Source organism: Schistocerca americana, chromosome X (genome assembly GCF_021461395.2).
Source record: "Schistocerca americana isolate TAMUIC-IGC-003095 chromosome X, iqSchAmer2.1, whole genome shotgun sequence".
NCBI lineage: Eukaryota > Metazoa > Arthropoda > Insecta > Orthoptera > Acrididae > Schistocerca > Schistocerca americana.
In genome coordinates, this window is record NC_060130.1 from 418,985,980 (window position 1) to 419,007,669 (window position 21,690).

Genomic DNA, 21,690 nt, shown 5'->3' on the forward strand with positions numbered 1-21,690 from the left:
TTCCAAACTGTATCAGGGTCCAGTGCAAGTACTATGACAATTACGAAGGAGGTGAAAAGGCTTGGGTTTCATCATCGACCGGCTGCTCATAAGCCACACATCACGCCCGTAAATGACTAACGACATCTCGCCTGGTGTAAGGAGCGTATACATTGGGCGACTGAACAGTGGAAAAACGTTGTGTGGAGTGACTAATCACGGTACACAATGAGGTGATCCGATGGCGGCTTGTGGGTATGGCGAATGACCGGTGAACGTCATCTGCCAGCGTGTGCAGTGTCAACAGTAAAATTCGGAGGTGGTGGTGTTATGGTGTGGTCGTGTTTTTCACGGAGGGGGCCTGCATACCTTGTTGTTTTGTGTGGCACTATCACAGCACAGGCCTACATTGATGTTTTAAACACCTTCTTGCTTCCCACTGTTGAAGAACAATTCGGGGATGGCGATTGCATCTTTGAAAACGATCAAGCACCTGTTCATAATGCACGACCTGTGGCGGAGTCGTTAACCGACAATAACATCCCTGTAATGGACTGGCCTGCACAGAGTGCTGACGTGAATCCTACAGAACATCTTTGTGATGTTTTGGAACGCCGAATTCGTGCCAGGCCTCACCGACCGGCATCGGTACCTCTCCTCAGTGCAGCACTCCGTGAAGAGTGGGTCGCCATTCCTCAAGAAACCTTCCAACACCTGACTGAACGTATGCCTGTGAGAGTGGAAGCTGTCGTCAAGGATAGGGGTGGCCCAACACCATAATGAATTCCAACGTTACCGAAAGAAATAAACTGGCATGATGTAACTAAAGAAGAAATGTCCGCCTTTGTGGAATTTTGCGTCATATTGGAGCAGATTACGGCTGGGGCTGTTCTAATCAGGGAACTTCTTCTGGGGACGTTTTCCAATTCATTACAGAGAGCTATAATTTCATTGATTCGGTCTGAGGCAATAAGACGATTTATTAGATTTAATGACAAAAAAAAAAAAAACAAGAGAGGCTACGTTGCAAACGTATAAGCTTGTTGCTATATTCTACGTGTGGAAAACATTTATAGGACGAATCTGGACAGTCTATACCTAAAATTAACATTAATGTTATTGTGAACAATTAGTTCCATTTAGGGTGAACAACTGGTTCCATTCATGGCCCGTTTTGGATTTGTGTGGCTGGGTCCCCAAATATGCCAAATAAGCCTGAAAAATATGGAATCAAAATATTCTATATGTGTGAAACTGAAAGTGGTTATGCCATTGATCTGATTGTGTATACTGATGAGAACCATTTGAGCCAACCTAGAAAAAACTGGGCCTTACCATAGTAAAGACCGTTATAGGTAATATTAGTGGTGCAGTCAGAAATCTTTACAAATGTACCATTCTCTTGAGTGAAAAGCTAACTGTTGTGGGAACAGTGAGAGTGAATAAAAGAGAAATTCCAAAGGAGATGAAGCCAAATAGTAGTACACAAATAAATTCAAGCATATTTGCATTTACGAAACAAACGACATTGGTTAGTTTCTCGCCAAAGAAAAAGAAGTGTATAGTCCTCCTAAGTACCATGCATCATGATAACTCTATAGATCGGAAGTCTGAGACTATGAAATTTTATAACGAAGGTTGATGTGGACGTGATGAATCATCCAGTGTGCAATTACCCATGTAAAATCCAGTCTAAACTCTGGCCTATGACTCAATGGAGCAACATAATGGACCTGTATTCTTTACAGAACACAATATCCCACATATCACGAAGAGTTTTTGCACGATAGGGGACTTTTCATTACCGAACTTTCATTGTAGCTGATTTTATGAGCAGAAGACCTTTTAGTCCCGTTATACAGAACCCCACGTACCTGAATACGTAGAAGTTCATTACTATCTTTCAAACACAAATCAGCAGTAACAACAGCAACAGTACGATGGATCATCATAAGGCAAGGTGTTCACAGTGTCCTGTCCCAAAGGACAGAAAACAAAGACAGCGTGTTGGAGTACACAAACTATGTGTACCAGAACCAGGGCAGTAGGGCGTAAAGCACCTGTAACAATTAATTCGATGTTTCATTGTTTAATGATATATTCTTTTTCAATACCATCATCACCAATTTGTGAATAGCTTGTGATAAATGGTAGTGATGACTTATGTTTTGATTTTAATAGTGAAATTTTCAAAGAATATTCAGTTTTTAAAAATATACTTCTTTTAACGACTAAAATGGTCTCACCTGTCTTATGCAGGGTGAAAAGTATTTAAACTGACAAACTCTGGGAGGTTGTAGGGAAGATCAAAACAAATATTTTTCCCTAGTGTCATTTTTTCCTATGAGGATTTTTTAAACCGGTGGAGGCCGTATTACGCTCTTCAGATGTTAGAGGTCGTATTGCGATCTTCAGTTTAACAACTGAAGGGCGTATTACGCTCTTCAGTTGTAGGCAACTGCTGTCTACCAGTGTAGTAGTGCATTGTCTCTGTTTACTAATGGAGCGATACACCTGGAGTGAGTGCACTGATATGGTTGGTGCGTACTACGTAGCGCACCACAACGGACAAGCTGCACAGAAGGTTTATCAACAACAATATCCTAATCGCCGTATCCCGCATTATATGACCTTTGCTGCTGTGTACCAACGTCTGCCCCCCCATGAACCATGGACCTTGCCGTTGGTGGGGAGGCTTGCGTGCCTCAGCGATACAGATGGCCGTACCGTAGGTGCAATCACAACGGAGGGGTATCTGTTGAGAGGCCAGACAAACATGTGGTTCCTGAAGAGGGGCAGCAGCCTTTTCAGTAGTTGCAGGGGCAACAGTCTGGATGATTGACTGATCTGGCGTTGTAACATTAACCAAAACGGCCTTGCTGTGCTGGTACTGCGAACGGCTGAAAGCAAGGGGAAACTACAGCCGTAATTTTTCCCGAGGACATGCAGCTTTACTGTATGATTAAATGATGATGGCGTCCTCTTGGGTAAAATATTCCGGAGGTAAAATAGTCCCTCATTCGGATCTCCGGGCGGGGACTACTCAAGGGGACGTCATTATCAGGAGAAAGAAAACTGGCGTTCTACGGATCGGAGCGTGGAATGTCAGATCCCTTAATCGGGCAGGTAGGTTAGAAAATTTAAAAAGGGAAATGGATAGGTTAAAGTTAGATATAGTGGGAATTAGTGAAGTTCGGTGGCAGGAGGACCAAGACTTTTGGTCAGGCGAATACAGGGTTATAAATACAAAATCAAATAGGGGTAATGCAGGAGTAGGTTTAATAATAGATAAAAAAATAGGAGTGCGGGTTAGCTACTACAAACATCATAGTGAACGCATTATTGTGGCCAAGATAGACACAAAGCCCATGCCTACTACAATAGTACAAGTTTATATGCCAACTAGCTCTGCAGATGATGAAGAAATTGATCAAATGTATGACGAGATAAAAGAAATTATTCAGGTAGTGAAGGGAGACGAAAATTTAATAGTCATGGGTGACTGGAATTCATCAGTAGGAAAAGGGAGAGAAGGAAACATAGTAGGTGAATATGGATTGGGGGGAAGAAATGAAAGAGGAAGCCGCCTTGTAGAATTTTGCACAGAGCATAACTTAATCATAGCTAACACTTGGGTTCAAGAATCATAAAAGAAGGTTGTATACCTGGAAGAATCCTGGAGATACTAAAAGGTATCAGATAGTTTATATAATGGTAAGACAGAGATTTAGGAACCAGGTTTTAAATTGTAAGACATTTCCAGGGGCAGGTGTGGATTCTGACCACAATCTATTGGTTATGAACTGCAGATTGAAACTGAAGAAACTGCAAAAAGGTGGGAATTTAAGGAGATGGGACCTGGATAAACTGACTAAACCAGAGGTTGTACAGAGTTTCAGGGAGAGCATAAGGGAACAATTGACAGGAATGGGGGAAAGAAATACAGTAGAAGAAGAATGGGTAGCTCTGAGGGATGAAGTAGTGAAGGCAGCAGACGATCAAGTAGGTAAAAAGACGAGGACTAATAGAAATCCTTGGGTAACAGAAGAAATATTGAATTTAATTGATGAAAGGAGAAAATATAAAAGCGCAGTGAATGAAGCAGGCAAAAAGGAATACAAACGTCTCAAAAATGAGATCGATAGGAAGTGCAAAATGGCTAAGCAGGGATGGCTAGAGGACAAATGAAGGGATGTAGAGGCTTGTCTCACTAGGGGTAAGATAGATACTGCCTACAGGAAAATTAAAGAGACCTTTGGAGAGAAGAGAACCACTTGTATGAATATCAAGAGCTCAGATGGCAACCCAGTTCTAAGCAAAGAAGGGAAGGCAGAAAGGTGGAAGGAGTATATAGAGGGTTTATACAAGGGCGATGTACTTGAGGACAATATTATGGAAATGGAAGAGGATGCAGATGAAGACGAAATGGGAGAAAAGATACTGCGTGAAGAGTTTGACAGAGCACTGAAAGACCTGAGTCGAAACAAGGCCCCGGGAGTAGACAACATTCCATTAGAACTACTGATGGCCTTGGGAGAGCCAGTCATGACAAAACTCTACCATCTGGTGAGCAAGATGTGTGAGACAGGCGAAATACCCTCAGACTTCAAGAAGAATATAATAATTCCAATTCCAAAGAAAACAGGTGTTGACAGATGTGAAAATTACCGAACTATCAGTTTAATATGTCATAGCTGCAAAATACTAACGCGAATTCTTTACAGACGAATGGAAAAACTGGTAGAAGCGGACCTCGGAGAAGATCAGTTTGGATTCCGTAGAAATGTTGGAACACGTGAGGCAATACTAACCTTACGACTTATCTTAGAAGAAAGATTAAGGAAAGGCAAACCTACGTTTCTAGCATTTGTAGACTTAGAGAAAGCTTTTGACAATGTTAACTGGAATACTCTCTTTCAAATTCTGAAGGTGGCAGGTATAAAATACAGGGAGCGAAAGGCTATTTACAATTTGTACAGAAATCAGATGGCAGTTATAAGAGTCGAGGGGCATGAAAGAGAAGCAGTGGTTGGGAATGGAGTGAGACAGGGTTGTAGCCTCTCCCCGATGTTATTCAATCCGTATATTGAGCAAGCAGTAAAGGAAACAAAAGAAAAATTCGGAGTAGGTATTAAAGTTCATGGAGAAGAAGTGAAAACTTTGAGGTTCGCCGATGACATTGTAATTCTGTCAGAGACAGCAAAGGACTTGGAAGAGCAGTTGAACGGAATGGACAGTGTCTTGAAAGGAGGATATAAGATGAACATCAACAAAAGGAAAACGAGGATAATGGAATGTAGTCAAATTAAATCGGGTGATGCTGAGGGAATTAGATTAGGAAATGAGACACTTAAAGTAGTAAAGGAGTTTTGCTATTTAGGGAGTAAAATAACTGATGATGGTCGAAGTAGAGAGGATATAAAATGTAGACTGGCAATGGGAAGGAAAGCGTTTGTGAAGAAGAGAAATTTGTTAACATCGAATATAGATTTAAGTGTTAGAAAGTCGTTTCTGAAAGTATTTGTATGGAGTGTAGCCGTGTATGGAAGTGAAACATGGATGATAACTAGTTTGGACAAGAAGAGAATAGAAGCTTTCGAAATGTGGTGCTACAGAAGAATGCTGAAGATAAGGTGGGTAGATCACGTAACTAATGAGGAGGTATTGAATAGGATTAGGGAGAAGAGAAGTTTGTGGCACAGCTTGACTAGAAGAAGGGATCGGTTGGTAGGACATGTTTTGAGGCATCAAGGGATCACAAATTTAGCATTGGAGGGCAGCATGGAGGGTAAAAACCGTAGAGGGAGACCAAGAGATGAATACACTAAGCAGATTCAGAAGGATGTAGGTTGCAGTAGGTACTGGGAGATGAAGAAGCTTGCACAGGGTAGAGTAGCATGTAGAGCTGCATCAAACCAGTCTCAGGACTGAAGACCACAACAACAACAACAACCAACGTCTGCGTGAGACCGGGTGATGTAGCAGATTACCTGGACAGGGACGCTGTCGCACGGTAAGAACGCTGCAATTTGAGGAAGCTGTCTTGCAGCATGTGGAGCAGGATCCTTCAATCACCACTCGTGCAATTGCACGTAACATGGGAACGAATCAGTCGAATGTAAGAACAGTCCTTCGAGAGCAATTGTTACGTACATTGCACTTGCAGCGTGTCGACAACCTGGAATCAGTTGATTATCCACCCAGAGCACAGTTTTCGCAGTGGTACTTGGAACAGTGTGAAATGCATCCTACATTTCCATCGTTTGTGTTGTTTACCGACAAATCAACGTACCGGCGTGATAGAGTCTTGAACATGCACAATTCGCATGTTTTGAGTGAGAGTAACCCACATGCCACAGTTACTAGCGCTCATCAAGTGCGGTTCTTCGTTACTGTGTGGGTCGGTGTTGTTGGGGACTGTTTAACTGAGGTGTACCTGCTACCTAGGCCATTAAATGGCAGGCGCTATTACAATTTTCTCGCCAGAGCATTGCCAGAATTGCTACAAGACGTCCTACTGTCTACAAGACAACGCAAGTGGTTCCAACATGACGGGACGCCGGCACATTTCAGTCGTCGCGTGCGTCGATTCCAGGACCGACGGTTCCCAGAAACGTGGATTGGGAGAGTTGGTCCTGTACCATGGCCTGCTCGATTCCCAGATATGTGCCCTCTGGACTTTTCTGTGTGGGGAAAGATGCGCAACCTTGTTTACGAAAGGCCTGTTGCATCAGAAGAGGATCTGTGTGCCCGGATAGTAGTAGCAGCAGCAGGAACAATTCAGGATACTCCTGGGGTTTTTGCCCGTGTCGGACAGAACATGATCCGACATTGTTTAAAGTGTCAATGGTGGCATTTTTGAAAATCTCTTGTAATTGAAATTGGGTTGTGTTTATGTGTTGTCTCTTGGTCATAAAAAATGGGAAAGTGTATGTGGTGTAATTAATTTTCCACCAGAGAAATCTTCCTCTACCGGTTTAAATACTTCTCAAAGGAAAAAATGACATTAGGGGAAAATATTTGTTTTGATGTCCTCTACAACCTCCCAGAGTTTGTCGGTTTAAATACTTTTCACCCTGTAATATAGTGGTAAACCTTGAAACAAAATATACCTAAATTGTAATATCCAAAATATACTAGATTTCATTTAAAATCATGTATTAGACACAACGGGCCCAATGGAACCAGGGTATGTAAATGTATGAACAAAATATATCAAGTGTAGAAGTGTTAAGGTAGACTGGGGAGGCAATGAGAATTTGGGTCGAGGAAGGATGAATGCCAGGGTAATCTGTGCAGTTGCGTGAATTGCTGTGCCATGGTGGCTAAGTAGAATCACGATTTCAGTAGAAAAAGAGAGAAAGGAGAATTCACATTAATAACAGAGCGTATTGCTTAACAGTATGGGAGGTTCGCGTAGTGTCAACAGAATGGAATGGTACGCCCCTGACCTTCATGTGTCACTTACAGATCAACATTCTTATGCACTGGCCACAACAAAAACAATTCCAGGGCGTTACCAAAAGTACGGCACACATTATAATGTTGATTTGCAGGTCAGAGCCATAGCCGGGATAAGTATATACAATGTTGTTAAGCTGCAGCAAATGATTTTCTTATAATAACTTCAGAGAGAAAGCACCTTTGATATGCCAGGTAGCTGATGACGACCATGTTCCCAACGTAAATAATAATATTGTTTCATTTTCGTTTCGTGTTGCTAATCGTTTCCTCTTGTCTGTAATGAAGATCTACATTCACCATCTTTATTATTCTTCACTATCAGAGCTAAGTTTCATTCAAGGGAGTCTGGGAACATTTATACCAGACTGGTCCATCTACAAAACAGGTCATTTTCTGTTTGCTGTGACAAATGAATTAGAATATTGTAAATTTTCATGTGGCGTAATTAATAAGGACTGTGGTTTGACAGTGAAGGATATGTTCCGTATTCTCATTTCTGATGTATCTGCAGTTATCTCTGGTGTAAAAGTGAACAAAGCCCAGTGACAAGATGTCGGAGCATCTTCTGCACACGTCTCAAATGATAGTGTGTGATGTTGGCACTGATTGTAGTTCCAGAGACGAATAACTACCATTCTCAGGTAAATCAAGTACTGAAGGTACGTTTTACACCTAAACTGACAAAAAACTTTTTTAAAAATGTGTAAAATGGTGTCTTGTGGGGTAATGTTATGTAAATCTATTGTCGTATGCGAATATGAACTAACCGCATAAGGGTGTGATGTGCTTCCATTTAGGGAATAAAGTGTGAACTATGCGGTGGGATATACACAACCATCAACAGATACATATTTTTCAGCTATTATTTTAGCCGTTGAACGTTATGCATCTCAGGAACGTAGTTGCTTCACATTAACATATGAAATGTACGACAGATCATAGTTCTGAATGTACATCTGTTGTCAGACTTCATTTGATGTTTACAATTAATTTTATTTATGCTTTCCCTATTGTTTCCACGAAGATCATAATGCAGAAAAAGTAACTATACGTTTATATTAAGAAAAACGTTGTATTTTAAAGAATACAGTGAAATACGATGGCGAAACACTACACAGACAATCAAAACACGCAAAGTCATGAAACGAAAGGTCGATGTCGTGGTAATGAAAAGTGACAATTTCTTCAGGTCTGACATTTTAACATCAGTTTTAACAAACAGGAATAAGGTATATAAATTAGTTCGAATGAACATATGATGCATCGTAATAACCAAAAATAAAGCATATGTAATACACGTAAAGTACAGTCACAATGACGATGTGGAATTCTATAAAGTGAGATTCTCTAAACTACTTACAGGTCGGTCAGATGTACTTCAGAACATAGCCCCAAACCTCATGTATCCCAGAGGACGACCACTTAAAAATGCGAAGAAGGAAGACCTTCAGTCAATACTGTCCTTCATTCCTCCTCCTCGACATGGTTTTTAAAATTTTTTAGTAGCTCCTACACAGATAGCTGGAACTGCGAGTGAAAACGTGTTGCCGTAAGATGAATGAGACCCCCAAAGTTTTCTTCGTATTGTGTAACGCATACTCTCTTAATAGATCATAAAAATTTGCTTAGATGAATGAAACAAGACTGTTGTAGAGCTAATCTCCGCGATGAGACAGTTAAGTTTTTCAGTTTTCATTGTAATTCCTTGTAAAGATTATAATTTAGCGGCTCTGTTGTATGTGTGTCTTCCTTGAAAGCCAGTAATCAACAGGAAATCCTATGGATACGTAAATATTATGTAAATATGACATGATACAGTACCGAGATGTGACAGTATTACACCAGTGACAATACCAATAAATTATATGCAATGAAAATATGAAAATAATGCATTCTATAGCAGTTTTGTATCTAGACTAGATAGTACTGAAAAACAACAATTAATACTACGCCTTAATTTAGAGGAAACATTTTTTTCACTGACAGTAAGCACACATGTCACTTTATGACCCAATTTTTTTGTAATATACACGTAGACTATAGTTACGTAACACCCACAAACTAGCAAAATTTAAAAATGAGTATATTTTTAAATTGATTGATTGATTGATTTTTATTGCCCAAAAACAAAACATTTACAGTGATGTAAGGCTTGTATAAGCAACGTCAATAAATGTACAAACAACAATGACAATAAATACAAAAATAATTAATCTATGTTAGAAATTATGCTCACAGATATCTTCCATTGAATAAAAACAATTTTGAATTAATAAAGTTCTTACAAATATCTTACATTTTTTCAGCTCCAGACTCTTAACTGACTCTGGTGGTTTATTGAATAGCTTTACAGATGTGGGTTTGAAGCTGTTTAGAGTTTTGGTATATGAGCAGTAGTATTTTCCTACATCATTACAGTGTCGTGTGTTATAACTATGTACATCAGAATTCAGATCAAAACTAGACAAGTTCTTTTTAATGTACAAGAGACATTGAAACTATGTATATAAATGGCAAGGTAATAATACTAAGTTTAATAAATACAGTGGGTTCTACGAGGTACTTTAGATATCAGTCTGACAGCTTTTTTCTGGGCTGTAAATATGCATTTTGAGTAGCAATTATTTCCCCACAAGATTGTCCCACACGTCAAATGAGAGTGAAAATAACTATAATAGACAGAAAGCAAAATAATAACAATGAGGTAAAAAGGTGTAATATACTGCCATGAAGGCGCCTAATAAATAAATAACATCGAAGACACACTGTCTCGTATAGTATTGTGTAGGGTGGACACGGCACGCGAAGTATACTGATCAAGGCGAGGTAAATAGCCTTGACGAAATGACGAAGCAATGAAATAAGAGTTGTTTACACAAAGGATAACAGAAGGTCGTACACCTTGTAACAATAATAAAGTTAAGCTGGTATTAAATATAAATAATGGTGTGCTATTGTAGAGAGAGTACACTAGATGACATGTATTCCCAACAGTAAGCTTTATGTTGAAGTTTATAGGATGGGGTTTGGCCTTCTCCTTTATTAGGCGACAGGTAAGTCGGCCAAGGAGAGCTGTGTTTGTGGACACTATGTACGGCGATGTTTAAGTCGGATGATCATTAGAAAACGATTTAGATAATAGAAGTTTTAATGCAATTTGCTTTGCACCAATGATTACTGAAGTGTTAGGGAGCAGACACAAACATCAGTTAAATACGAAAGCCACTAATGAGAAAAGAGGTAGTGTGTGGAGAACATTGAGACTAACATCGAAACGTAATGAAGAAAGAGAAATTCTTCTTAGTCTCATGGCAGAATACCTACTTAGCCTTATGGGAAGCATCGCACCTTTCACACGAAAATAATTCTAAAGCAGCTCAGACTATAAAACAGCAATGAGGATTGTCCTATCAGTACTTATAAACACGCGTCATTCATAAATATTGTTTCACGCTTTTGATACAAAGGTAGTTCAATATACGTGTATTACAGGTTTGAGAAAATATACATCGCAGGTAACGTTACAGAAACAAGAATGAACCTCTAACTATCGAGTGAAAGCGACAACGTATTATACTTGTAACGGATTTTTCTCTTCATTGGTTTATGAAGGCACATCGTCAGAAATTATTTGAATAAAGACCAAAGACTTGTCTAAAAGTAGCTGTGAATCACACAGAAAAGCAACAAGCAATGAAAAATCTTGATTTAGAGAAAATTTTTTGAGCTTTGCACTGTAAGTATGCACACTCGTTAGCTGAATAACCATGACTCAAAACGATACAGGGGAGCAACTTTTTCGTAACAGACACAAAGAGCATGGTTGCGTAACACCCGTTAATGAGCAAAATTTGACATTGAACCCATTCTTTAAAGAAACGAAGAAGTAGATCATGAAGGCTCCTAAAAAAAATAACATCGAGAACACACGATATAGATGGTTATAATAAAGTGAAGCTTGTATTAAGTAGAAATAATTGTGTGCTGTTGTAATGAAACTATACTGGGACAATTTACGTTTAATTTTATAAGCAAGGGAGGGTTCTGCCAATGAAGTTTCTGGTTTGTTAAGGAGGTTTATTATGTTACATGTAAACAATACAAAGATCATTATGGTTCTATACACCATTACCAAACCAGTCAATGCTTCGCAATTGCTAAAGAAATAAGGGAATTGGATATAGGTCATACGTCCCAGCCTTCTCCACCTCTCTCTGTCCATCACCTCCACTTCAGTCCCTCTGCTCTCTGTCCCTCTCCTCTCCCTCCCCCCCCCCCCTCCCTGCCCCACTCTCTGACGTTGCTTGGGAAATGAAGTCGCCTAAAATAAATGGGTCAATCGGTTGGAATCATTGGTATACGGGTATGAGAGACCTCTATTGCTGCTGGATCTGTGAACAGTGAGAGATGGCGTAGTGATTAATGGACTCACATTCGGGAGGAGGAATGATATTCAGATGAACGTCCGGCCATCTTGCTTTAGGTTTGCCGTGATTTTCCTAAAACGCTCTAGGCAAAAGCCGAAAGGGTCCACCATACTTGAAATATTTCGACCTTATGCCCTGTCTCTAACGCCCCTAAACCTGTTAGCTTGCTTGGATCTTTGAGGATAGTGGTTTCAGTGACAATATTTCGCGTAGTTTCACTCTGCATACGGGTAAGATTACAAAGTTTCAGGCTATTCATATTCGGTAGTCGTATTCCAATGATAAGCCGATAATTCATAAAAACAACTTTTATGTTTTCTGTTAAAACTGACTGCGAGGAATAAAACGAAACAGCACATTCTTGTGTATAAAAATTTTGTATAAATTATGTAAAGGGAGAAAGAATATATTTGGGAGAAAAAATATGTGTAATGATTTAAATGCCCTGATTGAGAAAGGAAACGAAACCGTACAGTTTCACAGATCATCGTACCATAGCATTTTCTATCTCGCAATGTGTTTTAACAGAAAACCTGTACGTTGTTGCTTAAGAGAATATATAGCCTAATGTCTATCTGAATGGTTATAAAAGTATTATGTAAAAAATTGAAATAAGCTGGTCAAGAAATATAGCTTTTGACCATCGAAATGTTTATTAGCGCATTCTAAAAAAATGAAGTATATCAGTTAACAATTTTTCTAGATTTTTGCAAAAAATTTTCTCGCTTTATGCATTATTGTACGTAAATTTATATAACATATGTATCAACAAATATGTGGCTGTGTATGACCGAAGGTGTATTACACTATCGAGTACAATTGAGGTTTTTGGGAACAACGTAATCAGCTACTTGTCTTAATAAACAAGTGTAAATTTCATATATACATTTACATACCATATATACTCATAAAACTATATTGTCAATGTCCGTCTAAACGTTTTTCAGAGTACCGTGCAAAATGATGAAGTAAATCGGTCAAGAACTTTTGGAGATTTTATCTAACAATATATACAGCCCATGTACGCTCAATGGTTTATTAAAGTATTGTGTAAAAGTCTGAAGTAAACCGGTCAAGAATCTTTTAAGATTTTTGGTAACAACATTAAAGAATGACTTGTCTTTATATAGTGGCATAAATTTTGAGGCGACATGAAAATCGTTAAATTATTTGTTAAAGATTGAGGTATTAGGAGATTTAGGGTGATGTTGCTTCCGCCAACGACTAATCAAGTGTCACAGAGTAGAAAAATTCAGTTGGTAATTACGAGATATCACGTTAACAATACGCAGATCGATAATGAGTCAAGAAGTAAAATTTAGAGAATATTGAGAATAATGCCATAATGTGATGGACAATCTGGTAGTTCATGTACAGGTGTTTAACGAAAGTGACGAATACGTCGCATAAATGATTAATATACTTAGCCTCTTGAGATGTACTGCTCTTTTCAAACGATTACCATCTTATAGCAGCTGAGATAATTAAGCAGCAATGAGGAATATTTCAAGGCATAGATTTATATGTACGCATAAAGAGACATGATTCACAAACACACATTCAAGATTTTGAAATAAAGGTAATTCGATAAATACATTACGGGGTTGTGAAAATATAGATCATAGATGACTCTACAGCAGACGAAATTGACATCTAACTGGTGAGTGAAAGCAATTAGTAATTAATTTTTAAGATTTTTGGCTTATGAAGACATATTGCCGGAAAACTGTCTCTAAAATAGGTATGAATCACATGTGTAACTCATGCAATTCGTAAAAAAATGCTCTAGTCAAAGCAAGCGCTTATGACTCAAGTCAAAAAACGGAATAATTTTTTCATAATTTACACAATGACTATAGTTGCACTACAGCCAATAATGACGAAAGATTAACAATGAGCACATTTTTAAATAAAAACAAAGCAGTAAAGAGGTGTAACATATGATCATGAATGCGCCTAACAAAAATACAACTCAGACAGTAGAACATCAAGGAGAATTATTTCAACATATTAATCTATAATTACACATCACCACACATGATTAACAAAGAAACAAACAACGCTCCAGCATAAGAAGAAAGTTGTGAGAAATCGTGTCGAACTAAACTACACACTCAGACACACCGTTTATAAAGTTTAAGGTAAAGTGTCGGTAACGTGACACAAATACTGAAATGTACGTCCGTATGTGAAGCAAGTGGATCAGCCAGGTGACTACATAGTGCAAAACAAATAATGCGGCAGCAGGCTGCAAGACGATGTGAAGATAGATCAGAAAACCCTCATGACTCATGAGAGGAGTAGGTCATTGCCGTGAGCTGTTCGCTAACACACAGACGAGCTCCAGACGAAACGACGTGCTTTAAGCACATGAGCAGAACGAACATCTGGACACTATGAATTCAAATTGTAATTCTTAACTAATGAAGTGAAACAAATTATAGTGGTTTATATGACATACACTGACCGAAAAAAATTGCAACACCAATAGGCAGTAATGCGTCATAAACAAAAGTTGGTAAGCGTATTTCTACACCTGAAAGATGAGGTATATTCAAACATGGTAACAAACAAGTAAGAATGGCGCTAGTAGCACCACTGTGAGGATAGAAATCAGGTATGCTTTAAATACACGTGGTAACGGTGGTGAGCGTTAGTTACCTTCGAGATTGGACATGGTGAGCGAACGTTTGACAAGAATGGCTTTAAGGCGACAAAGACGCCATTATCAATAATTCACTGAATTTGAACGATTCCGCGTAAGAAGGGTGCGAGAAGCTGGACGTTCGCTTTGCCGGCCGAAGTGGCCGTGCGGTTAAAGGCGCTGCAGTCTGGAACCGCAAGGCCGCTACGGTCGCAGGTTCGAATCCTGCCTCGGGCATGGATGTTTGTGATGTCCTTAGGTTAGTTAGGTTTAACTAGTTCTAAGTTCTAGGGGACTAATGACCTCAGCAGTTGAGTCCCATAGTGCTCAGAGCCATTTTTTGACGTTCGCTTTACAATACTGCAGAGAGTTTTGGAAGAAATGTGGTCATTATACGAGTACATGATCGCTGGAAGTTTTGGTCACGAGAACGTACAGTCGAAAGAAGACTATGCTCTGGCGGTCGCGTGGCACTAAAGAGAGAGAAGACCATCGTCTTCGACGTATGGCTCTGGCGCATCGTACTGCATCTGTAGTAGCAGTTTGAGCAGTAGCTGGCGCAAAGTGAGACAACGGATCGTTACAAATCGGTAACTTCAAGGACAGCTCCGAGATAGACGTTCTGTAGCGTGCATTCCACCGACCGCAAACCACCGCCATTGGTGGCTTCAGCGATGCCAAGTGAGGGCTCATTGGAGGTCAGGATGGAGATCTATTGTGTTTTCTGATGAAAGTTGGTTCCGCTTCGGTTCCAGTGATGTTCGTGCTATAGTTACACAGAGGCCATTTAAGGGCCTGTAGCCAACCAGTCTGTGTGCTAGGCACACTGGACTTACACCTGGAGTTATGGTCTGGCTTTCGATTTCGTTTGGCAGCAGCAGCACTCTAGTGGTTGTTCCACACACCCTGATTACAAATTCGTATCTCAGTCTGGTGATTCGACCCGTCGTGCTGCTATTTATGAAAGCATTCCATGGGGTGATTTCCAACAGGGTAACGCTCGCCACCATACCGCTGTTGTAACCCATCGTGGTCTAAAGAGTGTCGATATGTTGCCTTGGCCCTCTCGATCATCAGATCTGTCTCCAAACATGCACATATAGGGAATCATCAGACGACGACTCCAGCGTCACCTACAAACAACCCTGCATAGACCGACCAGGTGCAACAGGCCTGGAAATGCATCCTACAAGCTAACATCAGGCACCTGTACGACACAATGCATGGAGGTTTGCAGGTTTGTATTTAATAGTCTTTTGGTTGCTCCTGCTATTCACATCTGCGGTGGTTTAACTTTCAATACATTAACCTGCGATCTTGTAACTTTTACCACTTCAATATGTTAACTAGACAAATGTATTCCCGAAATGGTGTTGCAACATTTTTCCCGTCAGTGTATGACTTATATAGGGAGATATCGATGAACAATGAGTGTTAATGTGATTTTACGTATTTTATTTCAGGTTTAAACAATGTGAATTAAGTTATTAATTGATGATATTTTTGTACTCTAAATGCAATTATGCCTGAGCCCTGTATGCTGACTATGGAGACGGAAGGAAGGAGAGAGACATAATCACAGCATACCAATTATGGATGACGTGCTGCAACTGTAATTTAAACTGGCGGTTTATTTCTGAATAAATATGAAACGCGTAGATTTTTTTTTTCAATTTTTGATACAATTCATTGCACCGTTAACACGTTCCCAGCCACTGCAGGCTCACCATCATCAGATAATGAGCCTGCGGTGGCTAGAAAATATGTTAATGATAAAATTAATTCGTATCAACAATTAAACAAGTGCTGTTAGCTTTTTTATCCCCGAAATAAATCGCCAAAGAAACAATCACTTCAGCTGCAGTACGGAAATTGGCAGACACACAGTGCAAGGTTTACAAGGACGGAGTCACTTTCATATAGAGCTTTTTCTGGTAAATCTACGACAGTCCCCGGTAATTGTGTGTGTTAAGGGAATCCTTCTTCCAAACGTCCATCAAAATCAATAAAGGTTAAAGTTTATTGAAGAATTACATGAAAGAAACGTGTGCTACGCGTTTAAAATAGTTTAAGTGAAGTGTTTTTATAAGAACAGAATGTCAAGGAAACGAAATTACTTTGTGACAGTGCTAAAGTACGGCTCTGTATCAACGAAAGAATTTTTTAGAACTAAATATGCGTTAGTGTTGTATTTTTCAATAGGATAAAAAAGGGGTACTCACGTTCAGTTCCCACAGAAAAATGTTAAACAAAATCTTAATCTCAATGTGATTATCGTACTACACATGCACTATGCCAACAGAAAAATATTTTAAAAAAGTTTTTAGGCCTTTGTAATGTAAACTGATTGGTCCATAATGTATTACAGCCTTGAAAGTTATTTTTCGACTTGAAACTAGTGTTTCGTTTTACAAACAGTGATGATAAAGTGACCACAAAATGATATACCACAATTATGAACAATTTTTTGGAAAGTTGGTTTCAGGATGTATTGCATTCAGCAGTAACACAGTCGTCACTAATAAACTAACTAAAATGACAGTTCTAACTGTTTGTGTATATTAATTAGTTATTCTGATTTATATCTCCTAGTACTGTTTAATAAAATCAAGAATCACACAATATATTTTGGGAATTAGATATATGGAGAATACGAGCTTTATAAAAGTGCTATCTTGATGTCCTTGCTTCTGTTTTTAGTTTTTTCCATTGTGATTTAAACAAAACTTATTTCAGGATTTAAAGTAAAGAGGAGTACACCTTAAGCATAAGTTAGAACTGTTTACTGAGCTCATAGTTTCGATTTTACATTACGTCATCAGGCCCTTCGACGAAAGTAGGTCAGATAAAATCCAGTAGCGAGTAGTCATTGCAGGAGCCTCAATGAGGTAACAGGTGTGTGCAGATCTCTGATATAAATGACGTGATCACTTCTTGTGGATTCACGAAGTTATCAATATGTATATATCAGTGATTTACGGACAGTGGTTACTTCACAGTCACTTCACTCAACTGGATTTTATCCGATTTACTTTTGTCAAGGGTCTTGATGATAATGTGATGTAACATTACCGGTAGTTTAATAAGCATGCCAGAAATTACGACTGAAAGTCAAACTGACAAATGTAACGTCCCAACCACCTTCTTCTACAAAGGTGGGCATACAAAAATTATTTCAAAATTGTCTGTTATCTGCGTGCACATTCCACTTTCGGAAGTCTCACAAGAGGGGGGGTTGGGGGCTATATGTGATATTTCTGGCTTTAGGAGTCACGATATTTTACCCCAACCTTCACTCCATGGTTTGACTGAGAATGCATTAGCCAAGATATGACGTAAGAATAGAAGTGAGAGGTAGATGAGAGATAATACGGTGATTACCGATTCCAAGAGAAAATATGCCAGTTTTGATGGATATTTTGATGAGCCAACGTGCCTAATCTCCAGTTTCCATTTATTTACATTTTATAAAGTATAACTCAGACCTAATTGTCTACATACTAACAATCCTCTCAGTTGTAAGCTATCATTCTGTTACTTCACATACTATTTTAACAACAAATTAGTTAACATTAGAATAATGATATTCATTCAAAGCAATTCGTTTCTCTTTTTCTTCCGCCAGAAGTACGCACTGAGCAAAGTGGTTCGGGCTGAGCGCTTGAAGTTTGTTGGGAGGGGACATAAAGTACGGTTGAATTCGCATTAAGGTTCAAAAACTGGTTCAAATGGCTCTGAGCACTATGGGACTTAACATCTGAGGTCATCAGTCCCCTAGAACTTAGAATTACTTAAACCTAACTAACCTAAGGACGGCACACACATCCATGCCCGAGGCAGGATTCGAACCTGCAACCGTAGCGGTCGCGCGGTTCCAAACTGAAGCGCCTAGAACCGCTCGGTCACTCCGTCCGGCTCGCATTAAGGTCCGCACGAGTAAAGTCTAAGTTGTGCATCATGCAGAATGTTCTTAAACAATCACGACTCTGAGCGGAAAGGAGAGAAGAACTGAGCAGAGGTGTTACTTATTTTGTGAAGTTAAATTCTCCAATGTAATTAGTATTCAAGACTTATTAGTGCTGCCAACATCGACTATGGTAAATTTGACTATCTAGGCACACGTTTGTATAATAGAGCAGTTTTATGGTTTGTCTGCGACGTGTTCGTTTAGTAAATTAAATATCATCTGTCAGCCAGAACATAAATTTGACAGATTACTTCATAGCGTTGAGAGCATTAGCCATCTCGCAAGTTTCTTACAGTATCAGCTCAAGAACAACGGATTCGCGATCTGAATGTTATGTTCACTAGGACAAGGACAACTTTAGAAAATACCTGGTCGGTGAATCTATACAGAATCACGATGTTCTGCCTTAATATGTCCCAACACTCATAGGACACTAGCATGTCCTGGATTTTCAGTACAAACGGGAACCGTTAAAAGTTACCTGTGGCGGCACGTAAGAGGGAAATAATGAACGAATGTGGAGAGTGATAGTTGAATTGAACACCGGCTGCTTTAACTGCTTTCGGTTGTTAGTTAAGCTTAGTTCATTACGACCCACGTGTTTCGTTCCTTTTTCTTGTGCAGCCGGACTTCGCGTTTGCTTTTCCTCCCGGTTTGACTTTTCGAATGGGTGTTCGGCTTGCCGTCGTATAGCAGGAACACTTTTACTTTGCGTTGTGTACTGTTATTTCTGAACAGGCTAGGGAACTCCCCGTCCTGGTAATGGGATACTGAAACTGATATATAATAAGGGACGAAAATGTAAGCCTTGGGACAGGGTCGTTAAGAGAATATCATTAAATGAAAAGCTGTTAAAAAGAAGACCAATTTTTGTGAAAATTGTGCCCACCAGAAAACGTGGTCTACTCGCGTATTAACACTGAGAATGCTTAGAACAGATTTCCAACAATATCTGAGTGAGACTAGAACTAGACTGTGTACATGTACACTGAGCAGCTGCCTTCATTGCGTGCCTGTGACCTCAAAATCATGGAACAATGAACATTCTATGAATATAATGTATATTTCGGTTAAGAAATTATAGGCCATTTGGGTAACTGATATAAGCTTTTTTCTTGGAGAACCGAGGAAGCGAAGTATGTATGGCGATAAAACAGCATTTATCCGCCTCCGAAGCCGAGGTCGCTACCGTGCGACTCTTTGGTGGCGCTTGACTCGCAGTTATAGTGGTGGTATCGTGTTGATGGCTTAGATTTTCAGTGCCACTATTTGGTCGTCAAGGGGAAGATAGGTGGTGGTGCGAATTGCCTGATTAGCGTTTTTAGCACCTATGTCCTGCGTTAAATTCTAAACCTTTCCGCATTTTTTCATGGAGTAAGGAGATATTGACACTCTTGATGGTAATCTCCCCGTTGGAGGGGGGCGTTTATGTTGGTGGGCACAGTGGTGCTATTCTACAGGAGCAGGCTGTGTGCCGGGACCAGGTTTCACTGTCCTTTTTATTAGCATTATATAACACAAAACAACACTACACTATACACACATACATTACACTCATACAATTGGACATACGCGACAACTCTCACATATGTGCAAGGAAAGCGGCCGTTGTGCACGGAGGAAGAACACTCTTTCCGCTTGGTGGCTAAACCCACCCTATATGATATCCCAGCTAACAATGACACACGACATTCAGATACAGCTTTTCATGTAGCCACGAATCCTTCTAATATACAGAAGTATTATTAAAGAAAAAGCCGTACGGAACAACAAATGGATGCCGAGCCATGCAATGTGTCCACAAAAAGTAAGTCCTACTTCGTGTGAAAACTTGTGGACAGCTCAGCTTTGTTCAAAGAATGTCTCTAAGAACATCTACCGTACTTCTAAACCTACGAAGAACGCAGATTGAAATGTTAAATGGATGGCTAAATGCTGAAATGCCATGTTTTCATAAGAACCTGATTTAATAGGTCCTTCAAAGATGCCGTCACATATGCAGATGTTACTGTGTAGACTGCAGTTTAGCAAACTTGTGCCGCCAGAGTGGCCGAGTGGTTCTAGGCGCTACATTCTGGATCCGCGCGACCGCTACGGTCGCAGGTTCGAATCCTGCCTCGGGCATGGATGTGTCTGATGTCCTTAGGTTAGTTAGGTTTAAGTAGTTCTAAGTTCTAGGGGACTGATGACCTCAGCAGTTAAGTCCCATAGTGCTCAGAGCCATTTTTTAGCAAACTTGTATTGCTGAGTGGCATATTTATATCACCGCCACCCATACTGTAGTCCAGGCCAATCACTATCTTTCTAACACTGTAAAGCAGCAAGGAATTCTCCTCGTCTCTTATCATTTATGTTTCATAAATAATTCGAATGAGTGCAAGTCCAGTAAGACAGTGTCTGACAATATTAAAGTTTAAATGGCTTAATCAGATTACAGTGGTTATATGTGCGGGTTTCATTTCCGCTTTATAACATCTCTAACTTAACCTGGTGCTAGCTGCTTCAGTTGCTTTTCGCGGTGGGCTTTAGAATTAAGAAGATTAGAGCAAATGGGAAAGAAGAGTTTAAAGCGTTACACTTTTGGGGCGAAGGAGAGCGGCCTACACAGAACTGCTAGGGGGGCAATCGACAGGTAGAAGCATCACTCTTGTCTTGGGGAAAGCTGCTTCTGCTAGTTTCTTACTTGCGCCCGGCCTGTTATCCAGTTCGCTGCATGCATCCACTTTGGACAGCCAAACTGAAAGCATTAGTTTGGGATGACAGAAATCTGCCAGCTTAAGGTGGACGACTGGGCCGTGCTAATAAAAATAGTAAAGGGTGGTTGGGCTACAAGGTCCCGTCTACATCGATGTTATTGGAGATGGAACACGGGCTCGGAATGTTTCAAGGATGGGGAACGAGTCATTCCGGCATTTGTCTGGAACGAATTAGGGAAATCACAGAAAACTAAATCAGAATGATCGGACGCGGATTTGAACCGTCGTCCTCCAAAATGTAAGTCCGCTATGCTAACCACCGCGCCACTTCGCTTGGTCCATGCTACTAAAAATGCTTTAACTTATAAACATCTCACGGCTGTATAAAAATGATGGCAAAACAACTATGACATGTTACAGTATCAGGAGATACCGCAGAGTTGACGTATATCCTAGAGCAAAGTTCTGGCGGCTTGTGATAAGAGGCTGGCTGCTGCTTGAGGGAGCACCTGT